The 22,543-nt window shown below is 45.5% G+C and overlaps 1 protein-coding gene across 1 annotated transcript in view; it reads left to right on the top strand.

The window, feature by feature from the left end:
• The window catches only part of CTSE (cathepsin E), a 326,557-nt gene that overhangs the window by 300,983 nt on the left and 3,031 nt on the right, over positions 1 to 22,543 (top strand).

Here is a 22,543-nt window from a genome sequence, read left to right as displayed (position 1 = left end):
CGGTGGATGCATGCGTGTGTGGGGCTCTAAAGTGATGTAGATGAAAATGCGTTGGTAGTTAAAAATAGGGGTCGAAGTACTTGCTCAACTAATTTATTAGGAAGTCTTCTCCCCTAGTTAAAAAATGCTGAGGTCAAGTGTTATTAACCTAGAGTTATCAAATAAGTTATATACACTGCCTCAGTTGGGTCGACATGTTTCTCGCTCCATTTAGAGAAGTACTCTGGCGATTCTTCAGGACCAAAAAGATGTTTGTCTATCTACATCTAAAATAATATCTAAATAAACAGTATGCATTCTCTGTCACAAATATAGTGTTACCTGCAGCTCGGTCTACCTGTAGAGGGATAAAGGCCAAGGAGGTTACAGAAAGCATGGTATAATCACTGTCTGTTTACATTAAATATCTCGTGAACCACTGAGTGCAAATGTGGTGAAAGTGCACTCTAAACGTGAAGGGTGAAAAGAACTAAGTGAAACTGAACCCTGTGAAGTGACTTCTACTATACATGGTGTTGGTGAAATTAATAAATGGACTTACCCTAACAATTCATAAGGATAGTCCACTGCAGTTCCTGGTAGATGAACGCAAGGAGTTCCTCGCGTTCTGTAATCATATATGGACACAGCTAGAGGAACGGGGGTAGTTAAAAATGACAAACTCCAGGGTCATGGTGACCCCTTCTCTTATTGTTGTAGATACATCGTGAACTTGACAAAAATGCTTGAAAAACACATTTTTTCTGATTTAAAAACACTCCCTTCTATATATTCGTGAAGGTATGGATGGATCATTTTTTGCAGAGAATTACATTCAATAAAAGCTATGACTGTGACCCTAATGTCTGGTGAAGGTGCTGTCCCTAGTCTCTTACTTAATGAACGTGTTTGGATGCTGCCGATACTGGTACGGAGACTGGCTGCGGTGCCGCAACGGATGACCCTGAGACGCGGAATAAGTCCGCTGCCCGGAGCCCACCCGGACAGTGTGCGAGCACCGGAGAGCAGGGACAGGTCCTCACGCACAGATCGGCGGCCGCGGGGACGAGGCGGCTTCCTTCCATGCTCATATCAAATCAAAATAAGCTTTATTTGATTTAAAATATTAGATCATAAAAGCACAGTACATTAAAAAAAAAATATATATATATATGCATCATATCATATGTGTGCATTGGAAAACCATTTAAAATAACATTCATTGTAGTAAAAAAACTACAGCATTATTTCATGAGCATCCATTAGCACACAAGAGATTAAAATATAATCATATCGCAATAAGAAGGAAGACATTACATTGTTTTTCTACATCTAACTACCCCTTTCATATATTTGGTTAAACAATCAATATAAGTTCCATCATCTAAACGTTGCTATTTAAACAAAGATGGACGGCATTGTCTCAAACCCAACTGTTGAGTAAATGAAATAAGAAAACTTCGTAGTAGTTCTTTTATTCTTCAAAAACCAACACGACGGCTCCAACAGCGGAGCCGGCAGAACATGTAGAGCGTTGCGTGGTCAGCTGTCAACTGTCAAGGCAGAAGGCAGCTGATCACGTAACCGCTGGAACGTCACAGCTGATACGGTGTATCAGCTGGGACAACAGTGAAAAGAACTACGGTGTCCATGCAGGGACACATGAAAACACAACACATCCCCCTCCTTATGGAAGGGAGAAACAAGAATGCAGGTCCTAAACGTGGTTTAGGTTACTCACAAATAAAGTCTCTCAAACTCGCAGGAGGACCCAGGATTCTACCTGCCATGCTCGTAGTTACTGGTAAAGCATTGTTCAGTTCTGGTGTTTTAGGCAACTTGCGTCTACCTTTGTCACCTTTGGGACTTGACATCGCGATCCGTCCAGGTGGAGTAACCAAAGATTGGTCAGCAGATCCTCTGCCTTCTCACCCTCTGAATCATAGTCAACTGCTTGCTTGCGCAAGTTCCTGTTCTCGGATTCAGTGCTTGGGTAACCTGGTCCTGTTGGGACCTCCATTGTTTGTTTGACTGCAGATAATTTTGAAAAATGCCACACTCTTCCATCACTCAGTAAAGCAGAGTTACAGTATATCTTACGGACTTGGTACGGTGGGGTATACTTATCCTGACCCTTTGCGATATGTCCACTTTTCTTCACCTTCACAAAGTCACCTTCATTAAGCACTACTGCTTTACTCCCATGAGTTTTATCGTAGTACACCTTTGCCCTCGCTTGTGACTCAGCAAGCTTATTTTGTACCAATTTTAATGACCAGTCAACCTTCCTAGCCGCCTTGATCCAGCCTACATTGTCCTTGGACAACGGTGTCCTTCCCCGCATCAGTTCAAAAGGACTGTGTCCCGTTGTTTCACATGGGGTGATCCTGTACGCCCATATTGTCTTCATCGTTTCACTCTTCCATTGCAAGCCGTTGCTATTGGCTATTTGTATTATGCCTTTAATTACTCTATTGAACCGCTCAACGGCCCCATTACCTGCTGGGTGGTAGACAGATGTGGTCTTGTGGCAGATGTTGTTTTTCTTTATGTACTCTTGAAATATCTCAGAAGTAAATTGGGTACCGTTGTCACTTACAACTAATTTGGGTAGGCCCTCACGACAGAAGATACTATTCATGAATTTCACGATGTTTAATGCCTCAGGATTTTTAGTGAACAGTACCTCTGGCCATTTAGAGAAATGATCTATTACAACACAGACATACCATTTTTCATGTCCCTCAGTTATAGGGCCCATAATGTCTATACCAATCCTCTCCCACGGCATGCTTGGACTTGTCAATGGATGGAGATGTGGTCTGAATGTGACTTGCGTTTTGTCTGCTGTCATGCAAAGGGCACATTCCCTCACTGTGTGTTCAATTTCCAGGCTGATTCCCGGCCACCAGTATAGGTTTTTAACCCTCTCCTTGGTTTTAACAATGCCCAAATGTCCTTCATGGCACACTTTTAGTAGTTTGCGCCTAATCTTGTGGGGTCGAATGAACTTACCACTTCTAAGTAGGAAACCATCCTCATATGATAACTCATTTTTCACCTCCCAGTACGCTTTGAGCTGTTCGTTCAGTTTATTCTTGGTACACCAGCCGTTTTTTAGCAATGATATTACTTGCACGATGGTGCAATCATCCTTTTGCTCCTTGAACCATTCATCTCTGGTTATACCACAGTCCTGCTCCAAAACAGCTGCTATAGTACTTCCTTCCACCTCAGTAGGTAGCTTTTCACTTGGACATACCACTGGCATTCTACTAAGGAAGTCTGCGACAACATTTTTGATTCCGGGAACATATTCGATCTCATACATGAAATCAAAAATGCGGACTGAAAGTCTTGCTAGACGTGGTGAAGCTGTGTACAAACCTTTGGTGGTGAAAACCTTTGTTAACGGCTTGTGGTCTGTGCATAATGTGACTTTGCGACCCCACACAAAATGTCTAAAGTGTTCCAAGGCCCACACACACGCCAAAGCTTCACGTTCTATCACTGAAAAATTTTCTTCAGAGGGGGTGAGAGAGCGTGAGGCAAATGATATGGTGAACTCTACACCTTTGAAGTCTTTTTGCGTAAGAACTGCCCCCAAACCCTTGTTGCTTGCATCCGTTGTTACAAAGGTTCTAAGGGACGTATCAAAACCCTTGAGGGGTAATGCTGCGCACATATCATCTTTTATGTTTCTGAAACATTGGTCACAGTCTTCCGACCATATGAATATGTTCTTTTATTTAAGGAGTTGCCCCAAATCATATGTTTTGTGTGAAAAATTCCTAATAAATCTTGCGTAGAATTCCACCATTCACAGTGGCAACCTCTTCCACACCTGTACTCTTGATTCAAACCACTCAACAGCACGGCCAAAGTTTGCTCCCCATATCTCGGCCACATCACGACTTAACCAAATCCCCAGATATTTAATGGGCTCGGTAGCCCATCTGTAGGGGTATTCTGTGGGGCAAGGGGTGGTCCTATCAGTCAAGGGAAAGAGAACGGACTTACTCCAGTTGACGTGCACTCCCGAGTGTCCCCCGAATCGTATAACCTTGCGCATCATTGGAGATATGTTAACGCTGAGGGTCACTTATGTACATTGCGATGTCATCTGCATAGTGACACCACCAGGCCCCTCGTGGTGAATCCAATTCTGCGATCTACGTGGTGCTGTCGCAGCTTGGCAGCTAAAGGCTCCATGGCCACGCCAAACAGGAGTGGAGATAGAGGACACCCGTGCCTGGTTCCTCTGCTTATTTCGAAGCTATCAGAAATCTGTCCGCTAAGGGACACTCGAGCGATTGGCAAGGTGTGGAGCAAGCAATTTTTTTTATACATCCAGGACTAAACCCCAATCTAGCCAGTAACGTGAACAAATATCGCCACTCGAGCGTGTCAAACGCCTTTGTAGCATCAAGTAGCGCCGCCAGCACATCAGAGCTGAGGTGATGCATTACTGAGAAGATAGTACGCAGATTAACTGACGTCCCAATTCCCGGGATAAAACCTGACTGATCCTGGCGGGCTATTAGGGGAATGAATGGCTGCAAACGATTAGCCAGAAGCTTAGCGTAATTTTGTTTTGCATCAATGTTTATGAGAGACAAGGACCGGTATGAATCGCATGACTCAGGTGGTTTGTCTGGCTTCAGAATTGTGACGATTAGAGGCTCACGGAGTGACGCTGGGAGTACGCCAAGCTCCAGATATTCATAGAACATTTCTATGAGGTGGGGATAAGCAGGTCGGCATATTCCTTGTAAAAGGAGGGAGTAAGCCCATCAAGACCCGGCGCTTTCCCGGCCAGCAGAGCAGAAATAACATGCGTGACCTCTTCAGGGGTGATCGGATCATCTAGATATTCCCTATGACTCGTGCCAAGCTACAGGAGTTCTATAGTATCCAGGTAGGCTAGTAGCTCAGTTTCACCCGCGGTGTCCCCGGATGTGTACAGATTTTTATAAAAGGAGGACAACACTCCCGGCAGGGAGTCCGGGGAGGTGACCAAGTGGCCAGTGCTATCCATCAATTCAGTAATATAAGATGCAGCATGCGGCTTGCGCAGCATACCCGCCAGCGTGGACTACGTAATTGGGTTGGGATTAACCTCCTGCTCCCTCTCTAGTCTAATGATCTCAGCCTCCACTCTGCGCAGCGCGCCTCGGATTGCCCGCAACACCCCAGATTTCTTCGCAATACACTCTCCACGAATCTCCACCTTAAACGCCTCCCATAGCATGGGAGGCGATTCCACCGATCCCACATTGTTAGCAAAATAGTCTGTTATGGCAGTGGGAATCTCTGTACAAAACGCAGCATCGAGCAGCGCTCCGGAGGGAAGGTGCCAAGTGACGGCACATGGCGGCGCCTGCGGAATTGTCAGTGTCAAGAGCACCGGGGAATGGTCCGAGAGTGTTCTAGGCAAGTGATCAGACGCCATCGCCCAGGTCACTGCATCTCTCATAAGGAGCCAGTAATCAATACGCGACCAAGGCCCATGATGCGTGGAGCTGCAGGTACCGCTTCTCTGCCCAGCATCCATGCTCCTCCATATATCCACCAGCGAGTTATCTTCAATAATTGTTTGAAACGCATCCACTGCTTGCGGGTGGTGTTGACTAGCCCCAGAGTGGTCAAGCTGGCCGTCTGGCACAACATTAAAATCCCCTCCCCATCTCACAGTTCCAGGGGGCATACTCGCCACCAACCTCCATACTAGTGGGAAGAAATGCGGGTCATCCTGGTTAGGCCCATATACTGCTACTAGTATTAATGGTCGCTGATATAGTCTCCCCGCTATAATGATGTACCTCCCTTCCTTGTCAACCTTTGTTCTTGTGGTGGTCCAATGCAACCCTCTTCTAAATAGCACCAAGACCCCTCTGCCATTATTGGAATATGTCACTGAATGATACTCAACCCCCCACCATCTTGCACGGAGCCGGGACACAGTAACTCAAGTGTGGTGTGTTTCCTCCAATATACATATATCAGCTCCCTGCCTCACAAGGTATGCATGCACCAGTCTAGATTTACTGTAGTTATTAAGACCGCGGACATTCCATGACACACAAGTAACCTTAGCCATGTCGAACCCTCTGCAACACGGTCACACAACGCAGATTCATGCCTAGGGAGTGCCAACCTGGCAGCATGAGCGCGAGTACAACCACATGCACTTCATATCTCAACATTAGCATTCCAGCCTCGATTACAGAATTCCGAAATTGCAAGCCTTGGAACATGCAAACAAACTCCTTAACTACCCAAGCAACAGGAGAAAACAAAACAGCAGCACAATGTTCCCCGTGCTAGAAACTCCAACCTCCACCCAGCCCACCCACACCAATCCCCCCAATCAGGTTGTGGAAAACCACCCACCCTCCTCCTAATCACCAACATTAGACAAAAAGGGAGTTATCCCATAGGGGCCTTGCTCTACCTGGCATACACTCCCGCCAAAAAGACAGGGTGGCCAAGCCACATTAAGAGTAGGACAGTAGTACGACAAAACATTATGGCCTTGCAGGCATTCCCCCACATCGGGGGCGCATCATTATCAACAGCAAATAGAACATAGGTAGCCCACATTTCAGGTGCCATTGCAGGCTAACAGACAGCACAACAGTTTAAGCAGTTCAGCTAATCATTGTCACTTGTTGTTCCTTCTTCGATACACTCAGGAGTTTTGGATGCATTGCAATGCTGCTTCTCCAGTTCCTGGCAAATATCAGCACAGCCTTAGGATCACTAAAAAACTGCGTCTGCGTACCTGTCTTTATCCTCAGTTTGGCAGGGTAAACCAGAGCATACGGCATATCTTGCTTCTGAAGTATCCTCTTGGCTTGGAGGAACTCACGACGAGCGGCCTGCGCTGCCAGAGTAAAGTCTGGGTAAAACGCCAGCATGTTCCCCTGGTGCCGTACCTCGCCCTGTTCGCACGCCGTGCGCAACACAGCATCACGATAATGGTAGTTCAAGAGTATGGCAATGATCGGGGAGCCGGCATGCCAGGGACCTGTGCGCCCTCTCCACTATGAAGACCGACGAGAGCACACTGCCAAAGAGTTCACGCAAGAGGGCTTCAACATAATCTTCCATCCTTGTGATGTTGGAGGACTCGGGCACGCCCTTAATGTGAAGGTTGCTCCTATGGGATCTTCATTTTTTGCTTTAATCTGCTCCAGCCCCTTGTCCATTTGTAGCATCTTTTGTTTGTCTCCCGTTATTGCGTCCTCAGCATCAGACACCCTCGCCTGCAGCTGCGTGATTTTTGTGTCGTGCATGTCCACCCTGGTCTTCACACGATCGAGACGGGCAGATAGCTGGTCAAGTTTAGAGTTGATGCCACCAATGCTGGCCTTGACCTCCAGCAATAGTGCCTTTAGATCGTTGCGCCAGCCTCTGTTTGAGTGGATTGCTCACCCACCTCCTGGGGAGGCTCCTCCTGACGAGTCTGCCTTCTATTTTCAAATGTTAGCTTAGGTTACTTGGCATCTGCCTTGCCCATATTGCCCACAGAACCAGAGGGAGGGGGACCAGAAAACAGCCCACCAGCTACCCTCAGGGCAGATAGAGCTGCACGTCCGCTGTGCAAACAGATGTACTACTCGTCAGCCAGCCGGCACCTCTGTATCCAGGGTGGAGGGGGCCAAGATATCGACTTGTCGGTATCACAGAACGTAGATGCAGGCCAAACACCAGGCCCCACTCCTCCTAGCAATATCTATAGGCAGCCACCATACTGTCAGTGTTTGGGGCGAAGCGCCCGGCCCAGCACACGCCAGTCAGGCAGAAAAATAACTAGGGTCAATGCAGCAGTGGCGATGGGGGGAGGCCTGGATAGGCAACAGTGCAGGGGTAATACTGCAATCTGCCACCAGGCCTTCTTCAATCCTATGGACTCTGGCTCCCTCCGCCGTTTCAAGTGTCTCTCTGGGCTCTATTATAGGTCCACCGTCAGCCAGCAAGCTGTCCCCAATGTGGCCCAAGTGGTATAATCGCAGCGGCTCTGTTCGCTGCCCCCGGAGCGCAATTCTCCTCCTCTGCGCAGGAGAGGGAAAGGGGTCTCAGGGCCCCCTCACCGCAGTCACCGCAGTTGTAGCGGTCTGGGCCACAGATCAATTCTCCGCGGCCCCTCTAGGCAGCGTCCCTGCCTCAATAGCACCGCCACAGCTTGCAGGTCCACGCCCAGACCTCTGGGTGTGCTTAGCGGGGCGGCCCACAATAAAGGCACGCCCAAAGTGGGGATTTTCGGGAGGAGCAGTGTCCCCGTCGCAGGGCCCAGCGGACACAAAGAGTCTCCACCGGTTACCAGGAGGTAAGCACCCCCACCGTAGTCCCGTGCCCACCTAGGTCCCACGGTCCGACACCTGTGTCCCCCCCGCCTCCTCATCCCACCTCCTACTGCAGCCGGCCTCCTTACTTGGAGCCTTCTGTCGGGCCCTCCGGACCCAGCACGTCAATGTGTCTCCGTCCTGTGCCAGCCGCCGCTCATTCCATGCTGGCACTTTTATTCCCTCACTGCTTCAGGGTCCACCTCGCCGCAATTTTTCCCGCAGCTCTCAGGCCCAGCCATGCCAGAATGCACAGGCCGCAGCTTTGCACAGGGGCTGTTGCTGCTATGCTGCACCGCAGAACAGAGGTGCCCACTGCATTCCCCAAGGTGTGGGTGCCACTATGCTCAATCGGGGGGGGGGGGGAGAGGGGTCCAAACTGCCCCCAGTCCACAGGATTATGCCGGATTGTTGGCTTGGCCGGCAGAGCCCACTCAAAGTGCGGCCATCTTGCAGCCGGCTAAGCCACCCCCGCCCCCACTCAGAGAGTTGATTGGCCGCATGAAAGGTAACCAGGCACAGTGGGTGGCGCCACTGGCACAATCCACATCTCACACAGCTGCAGGTGCCGCTGCCACTACAACACGCGCACAACCCAGTGATAGCGCGCATCACACCTGGAAAGAAATAGGGAAAATGAACACTAAGCAACAAAAGCTGGTCTTCGAGCTGCAGTGACCCACTCAGGGGCCCCCAGCTATGGAGGATACCGATCTAGGAGCAGAATCAACCGGTGTGACCTCTCCTGAACCGGACATATGGGAAATGTTCAGAGACTTGAAACAGTCCCTCACAGTCATCAACAACAAAATTGACTCTCTATCAGATAGGTTTGACCGCCTAAAGGAAAATGTAACAAAACATGGGGAGTACCTGGAACAGGTGGAACAGCGCACCTCCGCAGTAGAAGACGAAAGCATGAACACCTGTGAAAAACTCTTCAGAATGGAGAAAGAACTTGAGGTGATTCGGACCAAAAACAAAGACTTGGAAGCCAGGTCGTGCCGAAATAATCTTTGAATAGTAGGGGTGCCAGAGTCCACTGCCATGACACGAGTAGAAGACTAGGTCGAAGAAATGCTGTGGACCATTTTTGAAGAGTCGCTCTCACCCGTGTGCATTGTAGAGTGCGCCCATCACTCCCTTAGCCTCGTCCTCCCCCGGAAGCGCCGGCAAGGCCTATAATTGCTCGCCTCTTAAATGATCAGGATAGAGACACAGTGCTACGTCTTGCCAGAGACATGTAAAAAGTTGTATACCAAGGAACTCCGATATCCTTCTACCTGGACTTCACCTTGGCAGTACAAGCAGCCAGAAGAGACTTTTTACCTATCAAAAGCTCCCTGCAACAGCTGGAAGTCGAAAATTCCCTACTATATCCGGCAAAACTTGGAGTATTCCATGCTGGTAAGACCACCTACTTCACAGACCCCAAGAATGTGGCGCGCTTCGTTAAGCACCTGCATCTTAACAAGAAGACTGACCGGCCCAGGAAAAACACAGAAGAGGACAATCTCACCAGCGACAATGTTTAGATAAACACAGCATTGATGAACTAGTAGAGATTACTGGTAAAGATCCTGCAAAATGGGTCGGCCCTGCTCCAAGAGACAGTATCTCTCCTAACATGTATCCTTTACTATTAATCAGTAATTCCGGCTGCTGATGATCTCACTCACTTGTTACACAATAAGACTGGAAACTTACCCCAGAAACTTTGCCCCGCTGCTCGGCCCTGCTGGCGGACACATTGGGCTCCTAGACTTCCCCCCGGGGATGTTCCCCTTGCAACGCATAAAGACGTACTCATGTTAGGGGATGTGGGTTAATTGGGTATCATGCTCAGCCTGATTGGGGGGGCTGGAGTGGGTGGAGGGTGGGCCCTTTTGGGATGTTCTCAGAGTGTAATTGTTTGAAGTGCCATTCCTCCCCTTTTTTACCTACTCTTTGTCTCGACTGTCACTCCCGACGCGACCTGCGACAATGCACGCATACAGGCATTCTGTCAAGTAAGGTAACATGACCAGGGTTAAGTGTATCACATGGAATGTACGCGGTCTAAACGATGCACGAAAGACTAGAATAGTAGCCGCACAACTGGGCCGCCATAAAGCAGACATCTTCCTTCTGCAGGAACTGCACCTCACTGAGAGCACATGCAGGCGGCTGCGAGCGGGATGGGTGGGGAAAAAAACACTGCATGCTACTCAAATTACACTCTTGGCGTAGACATCCTCATCAGAAAAGGGCTGCACTGGCGCACGTGTGTAACAATTAGAGATAAGATGGGTAGATATGTCATGATAGCAGGCACGCTGGGAGGATACCCAATCAGACTCATCTGAATATATGGCCCCAACAATGATGACCCTGACTTCTTCATGGAGGTCTGGAGAGTGGCAAACCCTCTTGACCCTGGTGCTATAATCTGGGGGGGGGACTACAATGTAATACTCTATGCCCAAAAAGACAGGTCAGGTGACTCCCACTGTCCCCACCCTGTGCGGCAACTCAACTGCAAGACATAATCTCGGAGGGTGACTTGATAGATGTATGGCGTCATAGACACAGTGAAGAGATGCGTGGCACTTGTGTGACCTCCGCCAGACCTTCTTGTTCACGAATAGACTATTGGCTGGTCTCCCGAGACTCGGCGACATGGGTCGCGGAGGTGCAGCATCTGCCCCAGACCCTCTCTGACCACTCCCCGGTAATGTTGACGCTGGACCTCCCGGACTACCGCACTAGAGCTTTCACCTGGAGGCTCCCATCAGGAGTGCTCCGAGACCAATCATTTCGTCAAGCCATTAGACAGACCTTATCCAAATACTTCTGTCTCAATGAGGGAACAGTAGACTCCCCCTCAACCCTATGGGAAGCTTTTAAAACAGTCATGCTGGGTGAATGTATCGCCAAACAGGCGGGCATCCTTCGGTCATTGCAAGGGTGCCTAAAAAGATTTGAAGGGGAAATACAGGTATTGGAGCAGGCGTTCTTTACCAGCAAAAATAGCAAACTGCTTAGTACAATCTGCGCCAAACTAGATGAAATTCAGGAAGCGGCCATCAGTGAAACACATTTCCTTAGTAAGGAAACTAGAGCCCGGCGATATGGAGAATGAGAACGAGCCGGGAGGATGTTGGCGGGGCTACTTTGAAAGCCCTGGGCCAGCGACTACATACCTGAGTTCGCACCGCTGATGATAAGTTGGCAGTAGGCCAATCAGCTGTACAGGCTGAAATGATTTCCTTCTATGCATCCCTCTACTGGGCCCAACTAGACACAACGCCGCCTGAATTGTAGGAATTTTTTTACACACTTCGGGCCATAGGGCCTACTTGGATGAACCATTCACAGAGGAGGAAGTTATCATAACTATTCGGGCGCTCCCTGGCAAAAAAACTCCTGGCCTAGATGGCTTATCAGCCGTCGTCTATAAAGAATACGCTAGCCTCCTCGCCCCGCATTTTATAAACATGTATGAGGAATCAATAGAACAGGGAAGGCTTCCTCCATTGCTCCAGGAAGATATAATCATCACAATTTTAAAACCCGACAAGGGCCATCTCAGATGTGACTCATACCGGCCACTTTCTATGATTAATGTGGACAATAAGATCCTCGGCACTTCTCCCCCCACTGCTGCCTCTGGTGTTTCGGCTGGATCAATGTAGCTTTGTCCCTGGCAGGGCCATGGCTCATAATCTCCGAATGCTCTTTGCCAGGATGCAAGAGGTGGACCCACAGCTGCAGGCAGCTGTAATTTTTCTTGATACCACTAAGGCACTTGATTCACTTGAATGGCCATATTTATATGCCCTACTCAAACGCATAGGTCTGAGCCCCAAGTTCATTAGATTAATTGTGCTTCTCTCCTCACTCCTCATGGAGCGAATAGGGGTCAGTGGTGTGATAACGCCCCCGTTCCTGGTCTCCCGCGGCACCCATCAGGAGTGCCCCCTGTCACCTCTGCTATTCTCCGTAACAATGGAGCCACTGGCGGTCCGGCTACGACAGCATCATGCTCAGAGGACTGGCATTCACCCCAACGACGTTGCTTCATGTCAAACACCCTACCACCAATCTTGACCCCCTAATCAAAGAGTTCCTCCGATTCGGCGGACTCTCAGGTATAGTGATTAATTGGGCTAAATCAATGATCTTCCCACTGACGAAGGTCACCACACAGTTCCACTCGGAGTTCCCCCTGCAGTGGACACGTGACCCCCAGAAATACTTTGGCATATGGATTAACCCTGGGCGGGTAACTCTGCTCCGCCAACAGAGTTTGCAGATGTGAGAAGTTGGCCTGGCATATGCTGGTCACTAGTTATAGTGGCCACCTTGCACCAGTCCAATTCGACTCTTATGGTAGATAGGTTTAAGACAACCTTTTAAAGAAAGCTATCCTAGTGGTAGCTGTGGAGAGCAGCCTTCAGGCTAAGTCTCAGAGGAATGTAAAGCAGCTTGTTTTACCTTACAATCTCTCGAATTACCAAATGAAAGGACACCACACAGGTATATATATCAAATATATATGTATTTATTTCTAGACACACTCTACTAATCTCTTTATGAGATTAGAAGCCAGGAACACATTCAAATATCAACATTTCACAAGAAGTTAAGCACAAATATGGCTGGGGCGCTAGGGGCGTACCAGACCATATACTAAAAAAGAGGTTTAGGAAAGTCGACTTGAAAGGCGACAAGGCTTAGGGCATGTAGAATCGCTGGGGCTTCACTAATCCATCCAAGGCAGGTAAGTAAAAGACCCACGGGAGACGCGTGCAGTGTGAGAACACAGCCGCGGGTTCCCTATTGATTACAACGGCGCAAGTCGCGGTTGGATTTTTAAAGTTTTAGGGTACTTCGAGGAAGTCTAAAAGCAAGCCACTTACAAGGTAAGTAATTCGAGGGCCAACACATACTAGGGCACCGGAGTGCACGAGTTACCTCACCCAGGGAAGCCGGGTGCATAGGTGTCTTTTGGTGTCGGGTCGCGTCGCTGTTTTCTATGGAAGCCAAAGAAGATTTGCTGCTTGCGAAGACTGAAGAAGTGTCCGGTGGAATCCAAGGCTGGATTCAAGATGAAGATGACCTGAAAGCAGAAGGGACAGTGTTCACAGTCACTTGCCAGTGACCCGAGGCCAGGAAGATGGATGCCCACGGAAGTCGGGTGATTTCAGGTGATCAAGGGTATTTTGACTCTTCCACCCCAAGGACCAGGAGGCGTCGACGACGACCAGGAGCTGGATTCGGAGTGTCCCACGAAGTCTGCAGCTTACTGAGGTGTCGGCAACCGGATTGGAGCCAACAAGCCTTGGCAATAGCAAGTCTCGTGGAATTCAAGAAAAGTCAGCGGTGCAGACCAGCAAGGTCTGAGGGACTCACCCTGTTGAAGATTGCATTAATCTCTTAGCATGAGCTGAAAGCCATTTTGTACTTGGCAGCCATTTTAGTTAGCTATGTGCTGGACATTTGCTGTTTCCCTCTCCCAGAGTCTTGCACATGCTCAGATGGGCCTAGCTAGTAGAATGCACCTGTTCCTAATATAGAACTGTCAGGCTGTTCTAACTGATGTCAGCAACTTATTACTCCTCCTACTTGTTGACTGTGCAGTTTCTGTATGACCATCTATGTGCATAACTCTTCTCATGTGTACTTGTACCGCCTTTTTTCAGCCCCTGTGTGGGTATATAATGCCCCTGTTCTCTGTACTCCTTAGAAAATGTCTCATACAGTGATTTGAGAATACTGTGTGACACATTTTTTCCCTCTTCAGAGGTTAAATAAAAAGATGTCTTTTATATTACAGCTTCTGTGCCAATCTCTTCTTTGTTGGTTTAAAAGGACCAGGTGTATCAGTGAAGCCCCTAAGAAGGGTTTGATTTCTACAATTGGTGCCCTCTGTGAGGCTCATCAGAGAAGTGGCTATCCAAGGGAGTGATCCTGATGGGAGACAGGAATCTACTGAGGAGGACAGAACAGGACTCTAGTAAAAAGGTACCCTAAAACTGTGATTCTATCTCTGCAGCCCAGTATATTTCTGGTCTTCCCGATTGGACTCCTCCAACTGCTTACCACTCCTGACTGAGAACATTTTTGGTGTGAGTATTCTAAAAATGACCGTTTGGTCACTCAGAACTTGGCAGTTAGAATCTGGAAACTTGTGCTTGGTAAGGTTGTTTGTTGCGACGCTTTTTGGATTTGTATGGAAATTGGCCAATATTTGGAATTTGGAAATATGTAAACTGCAGTTTATGTAGGCAGGTAATGAGAAACTTTTGTAAACTTGAACGGCACACTTTGAGTTAAGTGCTACTTTGTGTATAATATTGTATATGCTGCAATATTTTTGGCATGCCTGTTCTTAGCACACATCGTAGAATGTGTTGCTTTTTTGAAGGTACCCTTTGGAACTTATTTATAATTAGCCGGCTCCCCTAGAGGGGATACTTAACTAGGTTTAGGTATAAAAACGTATTTCTTCCTTGGTGACTAGTACCCCGAGGAACTAAATATGTACATAGAAAGGATCCTGGTCTGTGCACTTAGTAACATTCATAAGTGGTGATATGCAGAGCGTTTTTTTCTTGGTGTTCTGCCAGCCAAATCTATCGAATATGACTTACAACTAGTATTTACAAATGGTTTGGTTTAAGTACAGTCTTTGGGATGTCTTTTGTTTCTGTCTTAAGTGTTGATCTGTGGGTTAAATGTGTGTTTAAATGTCTGTGGTTTGTCATTAGTGGTACTTGTGTGAGTAAGTAGCGATTGCGCTCTTGGTACAAGAATGGCTAGCCTTAAGTGCCCTGTATTATGTATATGACACCGTTTTGAAAATGTCTGGAATGAGCTCAATGTTTTTTTTTGTCATCATTCTGTTATGCAAAATATAATTAAAATAAAATATATTTAAAAAAAATCCAGCAATGAATTATATAATATATGCTAAATAGCTGCACGCTATCATTAAATTGACAGAGTAAGACACTATACATGTGTGCAAATTGCCACAATGTTAAAGATAAAATTAGAATCCACATTGAATAGGAATAAAAAAAGCTTAAAAAAACGAAATTGTGTGTTTTGCAATAGATAAAATTAAGATACAAAATGTCACATCATTTATCCTTCTGTATTAAGTATTAAAAGGCATTCACATTATCTGAGTGAGTTGTTTGTTGCTGATCAAAATACACATTACAGAACGACAGATTTGTGCTGGCTCGAAAGGCTGACTTGAAAGGCTTGTGAATTTGACGCCTTTTCGTGTCAAGCAGCTGTGTAAACATTAGACTATTTCTGACTCCGGCCACAGAAAACAGCTTCAGTCGACTACATCTTAAGTCAGTGCAAACACGGAGAAAAATCCTGCATTTCAGACTGCTGTTTTAAAAGTTAGAAATATAGTGTCATTATTTTTGATAAACAGAGGACAGATTGACAGTAGGGATTTCTTTTCTTAATGCCTTTTTAAATATGGATAAGAGTGGTTTTTGATGTTAAATAATAATGACTGTCCTTTGAAAGTGGCGCAGACTTTCAAATTAGGTTTCTGTTCTTAGGGCTATGAATGAATGCGTTTAAATATGATCGGCAAGGGATGCAGCTTGCTTTTCATATGTGGACTCATCAAAATCATTGGATTTATTTTTTTAAAAAAATTATTTTGATTATATAAAAAATGTTATTTAAAATGGGTGCATTACATTCGTTTTTTAATATTTATAATGCCTAATAATGATGCTGTGACCTCCTAGCATCCAAATTGAATTTAAGCCGTTCTATACAGCAATAGGGGGTCACTTACATGTGAAATGTCACTTTACCCAGGCGTACAAAACTTATTTTTATAAGGGTATACATTATACATTTCTATTGCCACATCTCTGGGATATGTAGAGGACATTCTGGGGATGACTATTATGCAAAAACATTGTAGGATATTCATTTTTAAGTGCCCCAAACATCAAAGTCGAAATTGAGTAAAATTCACTATTTAAATGAGGTTATTCCAATCAGAGCAGCTTTTAAACTGCCTTAGGCTCCAGTAAATGCACATATGTAAGTATAGAATGAATAGCTGACATCTATACTGCTAGACAAGCACTCAGCACACTGCTTACAAATATAAATATGTACAAAAAAAAACTGGCAGAAGTTATTAAGCTTACCTCTGAATTGCTGGTAGACAGGAATGGAGTGGGTTGTTGAGCTCTCAGTCTCCAGGGTCACTTTGAATTGGTAAAACTGCATGAAAACCTTGCACACAAGATGGAACAGCTGCGAATAGGTTAAGAGTCGAAGTTCTACATTTAGAAGCAGGGCTCAGCGCAACATTTGCTTTGACATTTCGACATTTGAAAGACGAAATGGCAAGGCAGGGACAGAAAGAGGTTTTGCTTACTTTTTTTGGCAAAAGCAAGTTTTTGTTCACTCATATGAACAAATTGAATAATAATGGTATATGTGAGCTCTTATTAAGACAATGGCTCTGCCATATATATAGCACTAATGCTTTTAGGGCTGAATAAAGCAAGCAATGGGATTTAGTTTGAATTCATACGGCCTCATGTTACACTTGTACATTTGCTAAAGGAATATATTCTATAGCTAGCTCAATGTGCTATTTAGCTCCTCAGACTTTTTTATGCCCAGTTGCTACAAATAGGGGTTGCTAGTGTTGACAGAATGAAATCTGTTACAGTATTCCTACTGTCAAAAATGGGGGGAGGAGGCTAGCTCCTCTACAAATTAAGGGTAGGCAAATTTATGTTTTCTCTCTCTTTTTCTCAATTTCTTTTGAGCCTGTCTAAACTGTCTGTGAAATAGACATGAGGCATTTAATTGGCTGTTCAGTAATACTGTTTTAAACATTATTAGCATTAATAAAATGAATAAATAAATTTGCTATGTTACTCCCCATCCTGTCTGATGAAATTATGAAAGGATTAGTAGTCTAGATTGTGGTTTCCTTATTGATCTTTAAGGGGAACAAGCTGTGGGTAGTTTTTGTTCTAAAATTCTCAGGTGATAACACCACTATTGTTTGTTATTCTCATGCTACATACAGTTTTGCAAGGGCATTGCTAGTTTTTATTAGCTAGTCTGTGTAAATAAAGTGACAGTCCTTACTAGAGCTGATGTTGCACGGTTTGGATTGTGAAAAATAGAATGCAGGGAAGATGCCCATGTGATCCTTAGCAAACATTTTTGAGGAAAATATTGTTTTATAGGAGTCTGTTTGTCACAAGATGTTCTACTGGAGAAAATGTACCCATTATGTTGAAGTTTTTAGTTCTTTATGTAATAGGAATCCCTGCTCAATTAGCAGTTTTAGATTTTCCTGTTGCTCCTATAACATGAGAGCATGGTCCTAAGCATACAATGTAGGTGCTTTTATTAAGAGAAATCATTTTAGAAGTGTCTGCAGTCCTGTACAAGTAATGCAAAGTCTATGAGTAAAAGTGTAGAACATTTCCTTTTTTCTTGAGGGTCTTTAGATGATTAAGATAGGAATATACAGATGTAAGGATTTGGAGTATGTCTGTATTGTTTTTTCTCTTTTCCTCAGAATTTAGTAAATGAACACAGACTTCCTTGGCTGCTTGGGATTGGGTGACGTATTATTCTTGTCAGTTCACCAAAGAGTTCCTTTTATACTTGCCAATAGGTCGAGGCTGTTGTTTTTTTTACTCTGACATAGATGAAAGTGGTTCTTGGGTGCCTTGCTAATATATGGGGCGTCCCTAGACTAGGAAGTATTCTGAGACTATCCTCTCTGTTGATAGATTATTTCTGTGCCTTGTCTAAAAACCTTTTGTTCTGTCCATCAATAGATATTTGCTGCCTTACAACCATTGCCAGAGGGGCGCAGACGTCAGATCTAGCTTGAGGAGTCAGCACCAGTCCAGCTTGAAGTCGAAGTGAAGGTAACCAGCACAGGCATTGCTGGCAACCAGGACCTCAGTGAAGGTAGAAGGCCGGAAGCACTGGGATGTGAAGTGTGTACCCCTGCCACTGTCTTGGGCGAAAGACGGGGTCACAAATCAGAAAGAAGAAATCGTGGATCAAGTTTTTGATGCCCAGCCAAGAGTCACAGACCGACCAGGAAGGTGAGAAAGTTTTTGCTTGAGGTAACCCCCTTTGAAACAAGGGTTGCTTCAGAGATCCTAGCATCAGGCCTCTGAATCCTAGTCCCAAAGTGGCTGTAAAGTCTTCACCTTTGTTGGTCAAGAGATACCTGGGCACACTGAATGCAATCTATGGCCCCAACGAAAGAGCAGTGTGCCAGCAGAGCAATACAGGAGTTAGGGAAGGACTTGAGTTCAGGGTACAGGTGCTGTGTCTCTGGTGTCTGTTAGATTAAAGTGAAGAAAACTGGTGCACTGCCTGAGACACTGGACAGGATCGCTAAGAGCATTTACCCTGGTGGGTGATTGCCCTATCCTGAAAGAATAAACTTTTCCCTTGAAACTAGGCTGTGATTCCTGAGTTGCGAGTTGTGCAGCTCCACCGTGGGAACAACAAGAGCCTGCCTGTGAGGCTCAAACGGACACAGGGAGAAGACTCCCCTCTGGTTGGTTGTACAGCGGCTTTAATTTCCACCATGAGCCTAGAGCCGCCCCTGCTGCAACATGCGGATTACAGAGCGGAAACACTAAAATCTGCATCTTCTTCCCCATTAAACAGAAAGCTCTTTCGGCACAGGTGCTATTTATTGCACCTGATACACTCTGAACCCAAGAGGTGTCGTATTTTGAGGGCATTAGATAATAACTATCCCACTAGAGCAGTTGTTATCTGTTGTTATCATAACGTGGAAGAAAGAAAATCATTCTATGAAACCGACTGCAAATTTGGTAACTCTTGAAGGATAACACAATATAATTTGAATACTTTATAGAAATATCTACATCACTAACGGATAAACTTGAAAGATGATACATCCAAATTCAACAATTATTTTTGTTCATACAATTAAACTATCAAAGAATCTGCCTAAAAGATGGCTGGTTGCTCTATTTTAGTGGTTTACATTGTGGCCTGTTGGGTATAATTCAAGAACAAATTTAGTGTGTTCTATGGGAACATCATGTCATGGTGACTAGAGCAGAGCAGTGGGCCACCATCAACTGTACAATGCAAGGATGGAAATTTGGGTCTCCTTCTGTTTCCGTGTTTATGCAAGAGGTGCCAGGAACATGCGTCTAACAGTCAAAGGCCTTAACTGTACAAAAGACCAGTGGCGGTCGGCATGGATCGGGGGTGGCGAGGCAGGGGCGAGGAAGAATATTTAAAAAAGCGTAGCTTATCGCCATGTCTCTCTGTCTCTCCTCCGTGTTGGACTCAGGCCGAAACAGGAAGCACTCAGGCTCCCCTGACCAATCACAATGCTGCAATGCAGCATTGAGATTTGTCTGAGCGTAGTTGCTCAGCACTAATACGGGGACTGGCGACTGGGGCCTGGGCATGTCTCCACCCAGGCTGTAATGCAGCCTGTGTGGAGAACATACCCCAATAGGGCTGGCCAAACATTCATGCACATTTGGAGTGGGAAAATTACTCCTCCCCTGCCCTGCTCTGAGATCAGAGCAGCCCCGTCCGCCCACAAGACAGCAGGAACAAATAAAATGATAATAACATTGAGTTATTATCATTTTATTTTTCCTTTAGTTATACTGCTTAAAAGCAGTGGGGCGACGCTGTTGTGCCTTAACGGAGGAGCCGCCACTGCAAAAAGATGACGATGTTCCTTGAGAAAGACAACCAAGAGAAGACACAAGGGGACCTACAAAAGATTACTGATTCCCAGCATTTTAAAACTTCTTCAAAATAATGTCAGTTCATAAAACTCGAGACAGGATAGCAGTAATTCCTGAATTTTCTTCTTACATCAGGAGTAAATGTATTCCTGTGATGTGGGTAAGCAGACAAACTTGAGCCTTTTGGTTTGGCAATGATGTATGTATTTCTCCAGATCCTGTGTATTTTCACCACTGGTAGTAACTGCAATAGTAACTACAATTGTGTGGTGAACAACCCACCACCTTCTAACTCCTCAGGATTGGGAGAAGAGTTAAGTAGTGTTTTAAGCCCTAATTAAGAACAAATGTGCAATCTTTACAGAGATTACATAAATGCAAGTACAATGCTACTTTAGAAACTAAAAGCAGGAATAATGTGCAGCACTCCGATGTTTTTGACAGCATTCGCTGTGGTTGTAAGTGATGTCCATATATGTGGCAACAGAGAGGAAACATGCTAAATACTTGATTAACATTGTAGCAAAGTATGTGTTTCAATCTGAACCATACAAAAATAAAGCAAGTGGATCATGACCCCTAAAACATAGGTACCTTTTTCCATTACCCATACACTGACAAACAATACAGCAGTGGAGACCTCCTACGTAGACACGCAGTAAAGGAACACAGTTGGCTGTAAGAAATAGACCATAGAAGGACATTTTCTGATATTAGCCTTTACCTGTGCCCAGGATGTCCACATTGATGCTAGGCTGCACTGCAAACCTTCCTTATCAGCAGGGCTATGCAGAAAGCTTCAAACTTCAAAAGCAAAAAGGAGGATGGACAGTACTCTACAAAAGCTTGGCAGTAGACCAGAAGGTCTAGTAATTATTCCTTTGGCCCCAAAGAAATGGTTGGACCATACATTATACTTGTCACTTTGTTCTGCTCGCCTCTGAGTGAGCGCTCCGAGTGGGCATCATTAGATCCAATTCAAAGGCAGGCTTGGAAGTCTCTTCACATGAGTGAACTGGAGGGTCTTCATGCAAAGCCACCATGGACTCTAGCTGACTCCTTCAATATATAGATTAGGAGATTTATAGATTAGTAAATTGCTTTTGTTTCACAAAAACAAGAAAATGTGATTAGATTTTCTCAAGTTAAAGGAGGAACAAGAGAAATTTGGAAAGAGAGGCATGGTCATCACAAGAAAAAGAGCAGTCTGAGGTTATTTACGAACAGAAAAATTCTGGAGAAATTCTAACCCATACCATCGGCTATCACAACGTGAGACACTGTGTGGTTGTTCTGTAAAAACATCAATATATAAAGGTATAAAAGTTAACGCCCCCCTGTAGCAGCCTTTTTACCTCCCGAAACTGCTTCTGACTGACCTTTTAATACAATCTTAATGCAGATTAAGCCCCCTTTATCCTAACAATTTGCATCACTGACGAAGCACAGGAAGTGCTCTGGTTCCACTTTAGATCCTAGCCTAACACGCTCTTTAAAATGAATCACACTGATATTATCGATTAAAAAAAACACTCCAATACATCAATAACTTTCCACAATATTAATTAAAAAATCTATCTGCTAACTCCACTTCTTAAACAAACCCCAGGCCCATCCTTCTGGTCTGAGCAATTATCATCAAATCTTTGATTTACTGTACTAGGGAAACTCTGGGGGCAGTGATTGAATAACTCTATTGGTTAACCTTTGAGAACAATCTGCTAGACCGCACCCTGAGGGAGTGGGCAATACATAATGGTTAATCATTTCTGAACTGAATGACCATAGACGAGAGCTTGTTGATGGGATTTTGGTCTCATCAACCTGCCCATATTTTTCAACACTGTTATCTCGACATCTTGCTCACATGCCTAACAAAAGGTGGAATCGTTAGACTGGATGAAATTCTGTTTGTCTCACAGACCGCACAATCTCCATGGCACCATTTCACTCATGATTTGCAAAGTTCAGCAGCAGGGTTGGTCACGGCTCTTCTTTTCCCACATTAAAACTCATTCACTGGGTGCAGTTTTACAATTATGCAAATAGCACTGCGTTACTGGCTAAGTTAGAACGACTACTCTCTGTAGCATGGATCTTCGTTGAGAGTCCAGCTGCAATTAATCGATGGATGGGGCACAACAAGTTGAAGCTGAGTGCTTCTGAAGCAGAGGTTCTAGAGGACTAGGAACCCATGGTCTGGCCACTAGCCTGAAGAGACCCTCGGATACTGCCCCACACCAGTCCCTCTTGTTTAAAAGCATTCAGGATTCATAGCTATACCTCATGCATCGAATCTAAACAAACCGGGTTGTAATTTCTCACATTGGTTTGCCGAATCTGCCCTGTGCTGTCACTTGTCCACAGAGGCCATCTACTCTGGTGATGATGATGCAGATGCCTGAGCAAGCATGAGTAGCTCGTTTCTTGCCTTCAAGCACAGCA

Source organism: Triturus cristatus, chromosome 1_1, assembly GCF_964204655.1.
Source record: "Triturus cristatus chromosome 1_1, aTriCri1.1, whole genome shotgun sequence".
Lineage (NCBI taxonomy): Eukaryota > Metazoa > Chordata > Amphibia > Caudata > Salamandridae > Triturus > Triturus cristatus.
This window is presented reverse-complemented; position numbering and strand designations above follow the sequence as displayed.